The sequence below is a fragment of the Euwallacea fornicatus genome, chromosome 11 (assembly GCF_040115645.1).
Source record: "Euwallacea fornicatus isolate EFF26 chromosome 11, ASM4011564v1, whole genome shotgun sequence".
NCBI classification, from domain to species: Eukaryota; Metazoa; Arthropoda; class Insecta; order Coleoptera; family Curculionidae; genus Euwallacea; species Euwallacea fornicatus.
Window position 1 is genome coordinate 1,149,554 of NC_089551.1, and position 12,286 is coordinate 1,161,839.

At 43.3% G+C, this 12,286-nt stretch overlaps 1 long non-coding RNA gene across 1 annotated transcript in view; it reads left to right on the plus strand.

Annotated features, from left to right (window-relative positions):
* Positions 1-2,949: 2,949 nt before the first annotated feature.
* LOC136342305 (uncharacterized) overlaps positions 2,950-12,286 on the plus strand; it is a 39,191-nt gene continuing 29,854 nt past the window's right edge. The window contains exons 1-2 of the long non-coding RNA XR_010732621.1: positions 2,950-3,146; positions 6,688-6,790. This is a non-coding gene — a long non-coding RNA (uncharacterized lncRNA). The remainder of the gene's footprint in view (positions 3,147-6,687; positions 6,791-12,286) is intronic.

Below are 12,286 nucleotides of genomic sequence, written 5' to 3' on the forward strand. Positions count from 1 at the left end.
TTGCTAGTGGCACTTATTTTCACCTATAAAACGGCTCCACAAGATTTTATATTCGATTTTATGCCACCACGAACCATGAACCGTCGGCTTGGCATCCCAAACATAATTATCACATAAAACCGAAAAATGCGCATATCGCTTTGAAAGTAGCAGAATCAACTATTAACTTTCTCGGTTTCTCTAGTGCACTCCATTATCTCCACAAGTTGTCTTTTGCTACTTATCTATGCCAAATATACATACGTACATATACGAAAAATATTCGAATCGCATATGCCCAAATTCCGTCCCATAGCCGACCCGAAAACACGTTTTAAGGGACATTTTAAACTCACATTTACCCTAAGCAGTGCACGTGAACGTCGAAGGGTCCCAGGACACGAACAATAGATTCTGTACAAAGCAGTAGACCCCGAACAACCATCAACGACAAATCCAGGGAATCGACCCCCAAAGATTCGAATGGTCGACTGGAATGTGTCGAGATTTTTGCACACCTGGACTGCCCGATTTGAGACGGGGTGATTGTTGCGTATAATTTTGTGCCCTTCGGAATATAATACGTTAGAGGAGGACGTGAGTATTTATTCCTGGGGCTTTTCAGTCGATCGGAATGTTATGTCGAGGTTGGTTCTCAAAATGGTCTGCTCTCCAAGGTTCCCGAACTAAATGGTTGTGTATGCAATGATTATAGGAAATTCGTAATTGCTTTCTCACATCTCAATTTAGGCTTAAGGTTATTTTCTGACTGGTTATTCAATCAGCGGGGCCAATTATGGTTAATATGGTCCAATCAGATTTTATGATACGTCTAATAGGATAATTGAATGTGCTGGAGTTTAAGTTTGGGGCATCGTTTGTCGACACTGATGGTCCCATGGAAAAGAAATGAGGAGACAATTTTCGAATTCAGGGAAATTGTTGTTTTTCAAATTCGAGAACCGCACCCGAGCTCGGGCATTGAAACGTCAGTTTCGATTCATCCCCCGAGTCTTCAACTCACGTCTCGTGAATTGATTGCTTGACGAATTTCGGCACTCATAAAGAATTTCCTGCTTTTCACCGTTAAAACTGATTTGTCACCGCGCTGTCTGAGTAGAGAACTAGGCCTAGAACGTAGGTGGCACATACGTCAATGTTCTGTCCTCGGTAAGGTCCATCTGTCAGAAAAGGACGGGTGCGCGCCACCCATAGCAGTTGACACTGGATTTGAGTTATCAGCGGATAAGTAGTGGTGCCAAATCAGAGTTCGAGTGGACAAAATTAGACGTACATATTTTTTTCAATTTTTATGACGACGACGATACGATGACGATTTATGATATTGCACGATTCCGGTGTCGAATCAAATTTGCGTTGAAAAAAATAGGAGCGAAATTTCACAAAGAAGATAACGCGAACCATTGAAATTTAAATAGAAACCGGAAAAATTATTTCTCGATTTATCGATAATTCCATTACTACTCGAGGGCCCGCGTCCCAGGTGCAGAACTGCCCTAATTTGTATATTTTTCATTTTATCCCGAGCCGAAATGGAAAGTTAGGTACGACATAATCCCGCTAACGAGAATCCGCAGAAGAATCGTCTCGACAAAAGTTCATGTTTTCAACTGCGTGGCGCTAGTTAAGCCTCAAAAATAATATCTTTTTCGGCGAACGCCCGTGATTCTCCATTTCCTGAGCTTATTAGACGGATCGCACGTCTGCATTCTTATGTGGAGATTACGTTGACTTAAATGCTAATAAACATGTCTTTTCAATGTGCCAGGGCCTTTTTTGTCCCCGCCTGCCAAAGCATGTTTTCTGCTTGAGCATTATAATAGTTCGCCAGTGGCAGCAGAACATTTTTTTTTTTTTTTACATAAATTTTTTTTTATAGGCACCAAAAATCACACACACATGAACCATTAACTGACGTTCTCGTATTTTAGTGCTGATCCGACAGCTTGTCTAGGCCGTCGAGATTTACCGCCCCGATTCCGAAAATCGCTAAGGGCCGATTTACCTGTCTTTCCTGGAACTCGGAGGGCTTTTTTAGGCCGAATTTTCGAAGAATGGCCGAATTTCGAAACAATGAATGGGCTTAAACCCCTCGCGGTGACTTCAAAGCTTCTCTCGATACGTATCCCGCTGACAGGGTATTAGTGCAGGGACCATATAGGGAGGTCACATATCCTCGTCCTTTTTTATTAGCTATATATTTTTGGGAAGGGTGCGAAATTCGAGCGGATTAAGGAAATATTTGGCAAATATTTTATCGGGGGACCCTCATTACAGTTCAAAAACTGATTTGGGACATACGTCCACGCGGCGATGCCTCATTTGAGGGGAGTCCGAGGTAGCGACGAACGGCGAAAGGTAAACGGTGAAAAATGGCTACTTGTCTGTCACGTGACGTTTTGGAAACCGATGGACTGGCATAGTCCGGTAACTGAAAACTCTGAAGACGAAGTCGACGCCTGATGGACAAAACGCGAACTATAGAAACCGACTAACGAGTTAACGACCAATCATCGGTGGATTTGTTTAATGCTGTTTTGTCCAATACTCACTTGGTAATACTGTTCGGTTTGTTTATGTTTCGCAGCAACCCGATTGGTGGCATATTTCCCTATTGACAACTTCAAAAATGACTGCGACATTTCATGTGTCACACATTCGAACTTGCCGCGAAGCTGCTCAAACCCAAATCCAATACGTCGAATTAATATTTAAAACTTTGAAGCGACTACAAGTACTGCCGGTAGGTACTTAATTACGCGCTTCGCTCCGATCAATGGCATCTGCGTCATCAATAAAAATCCCCAAACCAAAACAAAGAGATCGAAAATCCGAACAAGAAGGGCGCACAAGACATCGTCCAGGTGGTTCGCCGCCATTGTGATGCAAATGACCCCAGGTGCGCAGGGCGGGCGTAGGGCAAGGGAGCCCCGCGGGGCCGGGGTCCCCGTATATGTCGCACGGAAGCCTTCTTCGTGTGGTCCTTCATCTGAGATTTTTATTTCTCTCGGACAGAATATTAATTTATAGTCTCCGGTTTTCGAGCTGATATATCACGTGCAGGGCTGGGCTCGGCCAGTTGGGGGGAGGCGGATTTAACTGCCTAAAAGGCCCTGATCTCCGGTAACGATGTCTTATCTATTCATGTAAGTTTTTTCTAGTTGAGCTGGTTCTATTTAACGTATTGAGCGTGTGTGTATATGGTGATTCAGTGTTTTGGCCCGTCAAGATTCCCGATTTCAGTACCAGTGATTTTCTGTTTTGCCGCGTTCATAAACATTTATTAATAGGAAAGAATTTGGATCACAGAACTACTCTAAACCTCGAATTTCTTGCCGTGACAAAAACCCTTTCTTCGCCACTTGGGCGGAATTCTTTTCTCCTGGAACTGTGGATCTGTTTTTTCTATGGCCATTAGCCAGAAAGAATAAAACAGATACACGTAATTAAGCACATTAGCCGTACCCGGAGACAATGGGCGGGCTAATGAAATTGGCACATTCCGGAGTCGCGCAAGAACGTGCCGACCGACTCTCTTAATTACCGGAGTCGAGAATGGCTCCGGCGGCGCAAAAGTTCCCTTCATTTAATTACCCGGAATAATTGTCAAGCCTTGTTAGTTCTCGGGTTAGTTCGAGATACACCATTTGCTTTTACCTTTGGACCGAGTTTTCTCCGGTGCGGATGACAACTCCGGCTTTCGAGAACCGCCCCTCCGGAGTTACCCCGGAGTTTGGCTATTATTTATGCCCTAAGAGCTCCAATAAAACTTTTTTGGCAAATAGGGCAGTTGCATTGAATTTGCGTTTAAAATCAGAAACATTCCATCACCTCCGGAGATCGCAATCAATTTGAAGCGCAGGCTCATTTAACGAGAGCAAAACAATATGTCACAATTAGATTACCACCATATTGAAAAGACGTCGTGTATTTTGAGCCGCCATCTTGTTGAGCCATCAAGATGAAATATGTCACTAATTTTAACGAAAAAATTGTTATGTGCGTAGAAGGTATGTGAGCGCTGTGCTGCCATCTTGAAGGGAAAATTGCTTATGTTGGTGCACCGCAAAAGAGCTTCGATTTGACCCCTGGTTCATGTTCGGCCTAAAGACTAAAATCTTGTGGTATTTCCCCAAATATTGCAAGGAGCGGGCATGTTCTGTAGCAATTCGGTTTTAAACGGCAAATATGAGAAATGTCATCAACAATATATGAGCTTTTCAAAATGTTCGCCATTTTAGAGATATGTCAAAATTGTGATTTTTTAAAGACTTTGCTACATGTTAATGTGAGGAAATCCTGAAACTCGTTTTTAGGCTCATTCTACTGCCACACTAAAAATTGAATTTTCAAGTCCTCTGGCTGCTATATTGCCGCATTGAGTATGACGCAAAGTAGTCGAATAGAGGACGTTTTTTTGAAAATAACCCTAAATTTAAAAAACTACAACAGCATAAAATCTTGCACATGACGTCATTCTGTATATTCTATTTTTCTCGGTACCGAAAAATAAACCTAAATGTCATTACGTATTTGTAATGTTGCTGCAGACATGCGCAAAAAATGTTTAACCGTAAAACTGTCCAACCGACAATCTATTAACCAGAAGAAAAACATCTCTCTGCAAGCAATATAACCCAAAACTAACCCGTCCAGTTGACGTTCCAGATGTAACACGTAACGTAAACCGTTCCCGCATCCAATCTGAAGATGAAAGAGTGGGGAAGCGAAACGCGACCACGCCCACCAATCGAAGGCGGTCGTCCGCGTGTGACGCCTTGACGTCACACGTGACACTAGCGCCACGCGCGCACTTTCGCGAACTATCGAAGATGACGGTCCGGCTATACGGCGTTTGGATGTTTTCGCGCGGTGGAGAGTTTATGGTCAAATACAGCTCTCACTCTTTTTCATTCTCTCTGGTTCGACTTTTTTCTGCTTTTTCAGGATGATAGTTAAAGCGTGAAAAATTGTCTTGTACATTAGGTAATTGTCGAAGGAGGTTTATTGAACTGGGAGAGATTTATAAATCTTGGTTAAAAAGCTCTAAGTTGAGATAGTGCAGACGAAGGGATTCCCATAGAAACGGTTCACATTCCCAGCTTATTGTAAATAAACATCCGGTTGTTGCAAGTGCGCTTGTGACGTCATAAATGTTGCAGCCGGAGTGCGTTATGAGATGCGAGCAAACCTAACTCCCTCTGTCATTAGGTTAGGTCGGGCCGTGTCAAACCACACAAAAACATAAGTGATCTGGTCTTGTCGATCACGTGCCGTCACTGCGCACGGCTGGTTGCCTATATGGTCTCTCATTGCAAAACCTGCTTTAAGAAAATTTCTCAATATTCGTCTAATCAGACTTTCTAATTAAGAAAAACATTTTAGAATTAGAAAGTTTCTCGCGTAGGACCATCGCGAAACCAAGAAAACGGGGAGTGTGCGATCGTTTAGGACCGACCAACCCTCGCGACCTAAATGCCCGACCAATCACTGCTTAGAACAAAAGAATACACTCGGGGTGAAAAGTGTTGCGCCCCCCAACTTCCACCGTTGATCAGCTTCGAGACGGCCGGTCGGGGCTCGAGTACAGTCTAGTGCAAAACCATTTTAAGAGGTCGTTTCACGTGTCGCTATTTTGCGACCGTTTTACGAGCGTTCCTTTAAGATGGCGACGGAACTTTTTGGCAGGTGACAAAATCCCGTAGCCCGTCAAAACCGCCATTTTGATTAATGCGACAGGGCGGCATGATAAAAGATCGAGACCTGCCTCATTGAAATTCACAATAAAAGAGCCATTTAGAGCATTTGTAGAGGCAAGTGTAAATGTTATTATTATCAAGGCGTAAAATCCCGAATCGGTATTCATGGACGTACAACAATGGAGCCGAATACATCATCGCCACCACTAACCCTTGTGCAGCGGTCGTCCTTTTTTCTATTTACGCTACGTGTGTAAGAATGACAATATTATTATGGTAATGGCATTAAGTGTGTATCGCAGACAATGAGACCAACCTGTTGATTCCGTTTTACGGACAACAAAATTATTTGATAACAAATAATGGCACAAAGGAGCCCGGCGGTCGGCGTGCGCGACGCTTTTTGTTCTCTCTCGTTTCTGTGGCCTTTTCGAGTTTTCGGGCCGAAGGAACTATGGAGTTTTGCGGCTTTTAAAGGCCACTTTTCATTGATAAAAATTGGAATTTTGAGGACAGAAACGGCATGATAAACCTGGAAAATGGCGGACGGCTGCTTTTGTTCTTAAGACACTCAATCTCGACGAGTATTAAATCTAAGGCGCAGCCCGAACGGAAATGAATGGGGTCTGTCACACGTTTGTCAAGCTGTCAACTATATACTGCGTTATCTTGGGGAGATGTCGGAAGGTCCGTCGCCATCTTGCCGCTCCCGTGGCTTTGTTTCCCACTGCTGCGGCAACGGTGTTGCTACAGCAGTGAGGACACCATGTCGCCATCTTGGCGGCATGATCAATTTTCCGAGCGGCCGTCGCCATCTTCAAACGTGTATCTATTCCCGAGGTATCGAGAAACAAATATTTAAGCACCCTCATATCGACTGAATAGGGATATCCCCATCTTGAAGCGCTGCGGAGGCCACATCTAACTTCTAAAGAGATCAATGAAAAGGTTTTAAATTTTACGATTCTGACAATTCATTCCTTTGCAGGACTATGTAGTCATGGCAGCCATCTTGGAGGAGAACTGCTCAAGTTATGCGGCCGCCATCTTGATGGAACTCGTTCGATGGCATAATGGAGTTGGCGGAACAGGTTAGCTTCGAGCGATAATTTCCGAATTTTACTACCCTTAACAGGGAGGGTTAAATTGGGCCCACAGGGCAGCTATTTATCACTACGATTGTGATGACTCCCGATGGATGATCTTTTGGAGAGTTCGCAGGCCGAGGGGGTTCAAGCCGGCTTGCACTGCCGTTGGGGGAGGGTGGGGGGGGCAGGTGGGAAAGGACTGTGAGGTGATTTGTTATTCCTCACTTTCGAGCCTAAAACTCCTACATTACCATAAATAGAGTCTCGAAAATTCTCGAGATCTATGGAAATTTTCCTGTTCCGTTGATGCATTAACCGGAAACGGTGAAGGAATTGACCGTAGTATCTTCGATCGGTCATAAAAATTTTGACGGTCAAGATTCCGGCCTTTGGGACCCCGCGTTAGTGTCGAAGAGGGGCCTTAACTAAAAGAACTAAACGAGAATTGCTGCCCGGTGTTGTTGCAGATTGATATTACTGGTCCCATCGGGACGGTTGTCAGGCATTTTCCAGGAATTCATTACTCTTCAAGTTCGCGAGATATCGGCGATTAAATTTCGAAAAATGGCGCAAAGTTCGTTTCGCCTGCCGTTCGAGGAGGAAAATGGCTTCCTAACCTTGCATCGAAAATTTGCCCTTTTATTGCAAAGGGCGGATCTAGAGGGAAGTAGATTTCGAAGCCACTTTTCTCCCTTGGGAGGGACTTTATCCTCGGCTCAGGGTAAAAGACCTTCACCTTAGAACCTGAAAAACGGCGAAATTTTCCTGAACATCTCCAGAGGGGCAGGGGGAGACATCTTCTTTGTGCATGAGCGCCGATATCTCGGGATGTAGACGTGATCTAAATTTGAAAAAAACAACATCTGAAACCGGGATCCTCTGGATGAGTTCTATCTGAGCCTGCAAAAGTCCAGTTGTGAATCTCTTTTAGTTCCTACAGGATCATTTTCGTGCGGCAAGCATTTCGACATTAATCCATTGGGGGAACTTATAGTTCTCCTTCCGTCTTCCAGGACATGGTTTCTGGCCTCAAAAAAGCAAACAATTCCAGCTTTAGTGGCGCAATCAATCTGGATAGAAAGTCCCCTCTTCGACACTAACATGGGGTCCCAAAGGCCGGAATCTTGACCGCTAATATTTTTATGGTCGATCGAAGATACTACGGTCCATTTCTACTAATCGTTTCCGGCCATGCATCACCGGGATCGGTATTGGGATGGGCGAAAAGGAAATATTTATGAATTTTCCTGTACGTATACACCTCCCTTGAAACGAGGTCGAATATTAAAAAGCTGATGCTTGCACAATTAAGCAGCCGCACAAAACCCCCTCTCGAAACCGATATAATAAAGCCATTGAAAATAGCCAATCCACCCCCTTTAAGCCTCAAAAACCACTTGAGAAATAGTTCAAATGAGTCATATATTCATTTGCGTGTAACTTTTAATAACCATCATCGGATGGGGGTCCGCCGAAGGGTTAATTAATCCCTCCGAACTCGAGTTGTCATGGTCGCAAAATAATTGTCGCCATAGAGCCTATGTAACCCTTCGGTTAGGGCCCATACCTACATAAATCGATTATATCAGGACATTCGCGTTGGTCAAATATATACTCGTGTACATATACAGGGTGTTTTATAAACATGCTGACAAACTTTCAGGGGGTGTAGAATACGCATTTAGAACGCATAAAGTTTCATCCGAAATTGCTCCGTTTCCAAGATACAGGGTGTTTAATTTTTCATTAAAAAATAATTAATATTTCAAAAACGGCCATGAAATTCTTAGCCTTCGTGTCCTCGGCCACTGCTAAAATAAAATGAAATTAATTTTCCCCGGAAAATTCCGAAAAATCGCACTTGGCACCTATGCCGGTTTTTTGGTGGACGCATGATTGAAAAATAGTGTTTTATCATCAGAAAACAGCTACTTGAGCAACGAAACGCTGAGAGGCCTTTTTTTAAAATTAAGAATTGATGAAATATTATGAAAAAATATTCCTATTAAAAAAAGTCAGCGGCGTACCATTTTTATTCATCAAAAACATCTCGTTGATTGACCGCAGACGTCAGTGGTGTAAATGGAAATATCCTACCTACTCGGGGACACGCACATTTATCCTGCCGCAGTGTGTCCCGAATTTCAGGCCCGTGTCTGAAACCGTTTTTGAAACATTAAAAAAAACCTAAAATTTCATGAAAAATTATGCACCCTGTATGTAGGACATGAAGCGATTTCGAAACTAACTTCATCCGTTCTAAACACTTGTTTTTATGAGCTCTACATCTCCTGAAAGATTGTCGGCGAATTTATTACCTTGTTATATATTTATACAGGGTGTCCCGTAAGTTAACGATGTTTCTTGAAGGGTGGATGGGCCAACCGAAAATAAGTCGATTTAACTAAACTTGCCTCAGTCCAAAAGATGATAATAGCCGAGATACAGGGTTTTCCGCAGTGAATTTGCTGCATATTTACTAAAAAGCAAAACAGCAATAATTATTTGAGAATTTATGGACAATACAATTACATGCATCAGATTTAGATGCTTTTTCCTCTTAAGCAGTTTCTTCTGACGACTTCAATAGGGTACACCTTTTCAAGCAGGAAAAGCGAGAGAAAAGATTTATTTAATCCAGCACATACCGTGACACAAAAAAGTTTTGGTATTTTCAATGAGTCCTAATGGCTGCCTGTGGCGCCCTCTACAAGATACACCGAAATTGTCGATACATTTTGGAATTGATCATTTCAAGAAATTCCCGAATGCAAAATTTTCTGATATTAGTGCGAAGTAGCAGAGACGTGTTAAAGAAAATGTGATTTTTTTTTAACTTTGACACCCTGTATCTCTGTTGTCACCAACTTTCGAACTCAGGGAAGTTTACTTAAATTATTCCGCTGATGCACCCTTCAAGGGATGTCGTCGGCTTGCGGGGCGGATGATTCCTTGTCACATTTTATAAAAAAATGTTTCGATAAACGACGTATGTCCTAACTTGCTTCGTTTTCGTGATACACGGTGTAAATTTTTTTTCCCGGTTTTTCATAAATGTTTTCGGACATTACGGCAATATCTCGATGCAATTCAGTATTCAGGGGTTTCCCGAGACGAGAAATTCAAATGTGATATCGGTTTTACTGCACTGTGTGAGGCCTATTATTAAATGTTTGTTAATAAATTAATGTTTCGATGGAATAATGTGCAAACATACATTTAATCGTCGATATCTCGAAAACCATTACTCTGAGAGTTTTCGACCAAGTATAACTTTTTTGTTTAAAATTGGCGGGGGAACAAGACGCAATCTATTAGAAGTCCAAATACAGGGTCCTAAAAACGTTAGGGAAAATTTGACACAAGAACATTACTGCAGGTGGCGCCCCCTACATATTGTGGTAAAACCGACATCATATTTGAATTTCTCGTCTCGGAAAACCCCTGAATGTTGAATTTCATCGAGATAACACCCTTACGCCCGAAAATATTTATGAAAAACCAAAAAACAAACTGACACCCTGTATCAAGAAAACGAAGCAAGACAGGACACACGTTTATTGTAACTTTTTTTTTCATAAAATGTGACAAGGAATCACCCCTTGAAGTTAATGTTATCATTTAGTAGCCACCCTGGATATGTATACAGGGTGTCCCATTAATACCGATTATTTTTAATAATGCAAAAAAACGAAATATCCACTTGAAAAGTACAGATGTTTTTGTTGCAACATAGAGGTTATTAATGGAACGCAATATCCCGTAAAAGGTCCCTTCGCGACTGGTGGCAGCTGTTGATTTTTTGACGAAATTTTCCGTATCGCTTCAGCGTGCTGACGGCTCGGTTTCATCAATAGCGCGTTGTATCTCGTCTTTCCATTCAGGAATTGATCTTCGGTCATTGGCGCACACCTTCCCTTTCGAAAAACGCGAAAGGAAAAAAAATCTAACGGTGTCAAATCCCGCGATGACGGCGGCCTCATCACGTCGCCGCGGCGCGACAAAATTCACCTTTGAAATTCCTTCTCCGACCATTCCATGGTTGAGTTCGCTGTGTGGTAGGTTGCGCTGTTCCGTTGAAATCGCGTGTCTATGTGATCCATTGCGGTGGTTTGAGTCCAGAAAGAGTTGGTTGTTGTCTCAGGGCAGCGATAACCGTTGATGGGCGCATTGCCAGCCGTTTTCTCACAAGAACGGTCCGATGACTTCGCCAATCCAAAATGCGCAACAGTGGCGCTCGTGGTGGATGCTTGGAACGGCAGATTCTAAGCTTTCCAGGTGCTGGAACCGAAGTTCTTAACAGCCATTAAGTCAATCAGAAAGGGCGATATTCTTCGAAAAATCGTCATCGACTTGTTGCTCTGACGTCCATTTTGTGCGCGTTCGGCGCCGCGCACGGTATGTCGGCTTCAGATGCTGCCTACTGAATCTTGTGAGCTTGGAGATGCAGATTTTAAGTCAAAATCGGCCGTAAACTGCTTCGCGATCATGGACAGGTCTCTCCTGGGTTTGAACTGATCTAATCGCTTCAAATTACCCGATAAATAGGGCCGCTGTACTCTGAGAAAGCCCTTTCCGGTGACCGTAAACTCCACATTTTTGAACCCTCTTCGCGAAACTCGCATCATTTTGATTGTGGATTTTCGCTTCGATGCGTCGTGCGTTCGCGTAATTCCCGATAACTTAACCTCAATGTTTACAGCTGATAGCTGTCCAAATGCAACGCTGCGCCAACGACGCCAGACAAATGACGGTGAACTCAGAACGACCGGTCTCAATGGGACACCCTGTATCGGTGAATGAAAAGCGATATTTACGGTCGGGCACAGGGACGTTTTCTCTAGTATTCCTGCCCGTAATAAATCTTATCAATTACACAATAAACGTGAAGTACCCGGATGTAAATAATGCGGGATGTCGTATAACGTCGAATCCGAAAAACTCGCATCCGACATCGTTAATCAACAAAAGAACGAGATTTTTCTATTGTCACAAGTCCGAGAGTTGTCACAGGACGTCGGCTCAATTAAAACATAATAAATGGTAAAGAGGAAACGGCCATTTTAACGAAACTCCGAATTGTTATTAGTTTTCATTGTGTGTTTTTTCGAATGTCACACGATCTGTTTGTTTCGTCCATTTACATCATAAAAGGCCTAATCGGGGCTAGTTTAAGTTTTCAGTGGGCGACAACCGCGGGCCCAATTCTCGACTTATTATCCGACGTCGAAATGCGAAAACTCCCAGATAGGACTATCGATGAACCATGAGGTTACCTAAAAGGGGACAAAATCCTCCTGCGTTCACACGCGGGCGCCCCCTCTCTCCGCGAAGCTGCTCTACCTCTTTATGAAGAAGATTCGGAGTTTCCTCCCAGAGAAAGGTGGCTCCGTCCCTACTTATTGCCAGTGGCGGATCCAGAGTTAGGTGAGCGTCGGTGCGACGCAAAGTCAGGATATTCTCAACACGCCCTGTATATGGGGAATTCGTCGCCCGGTG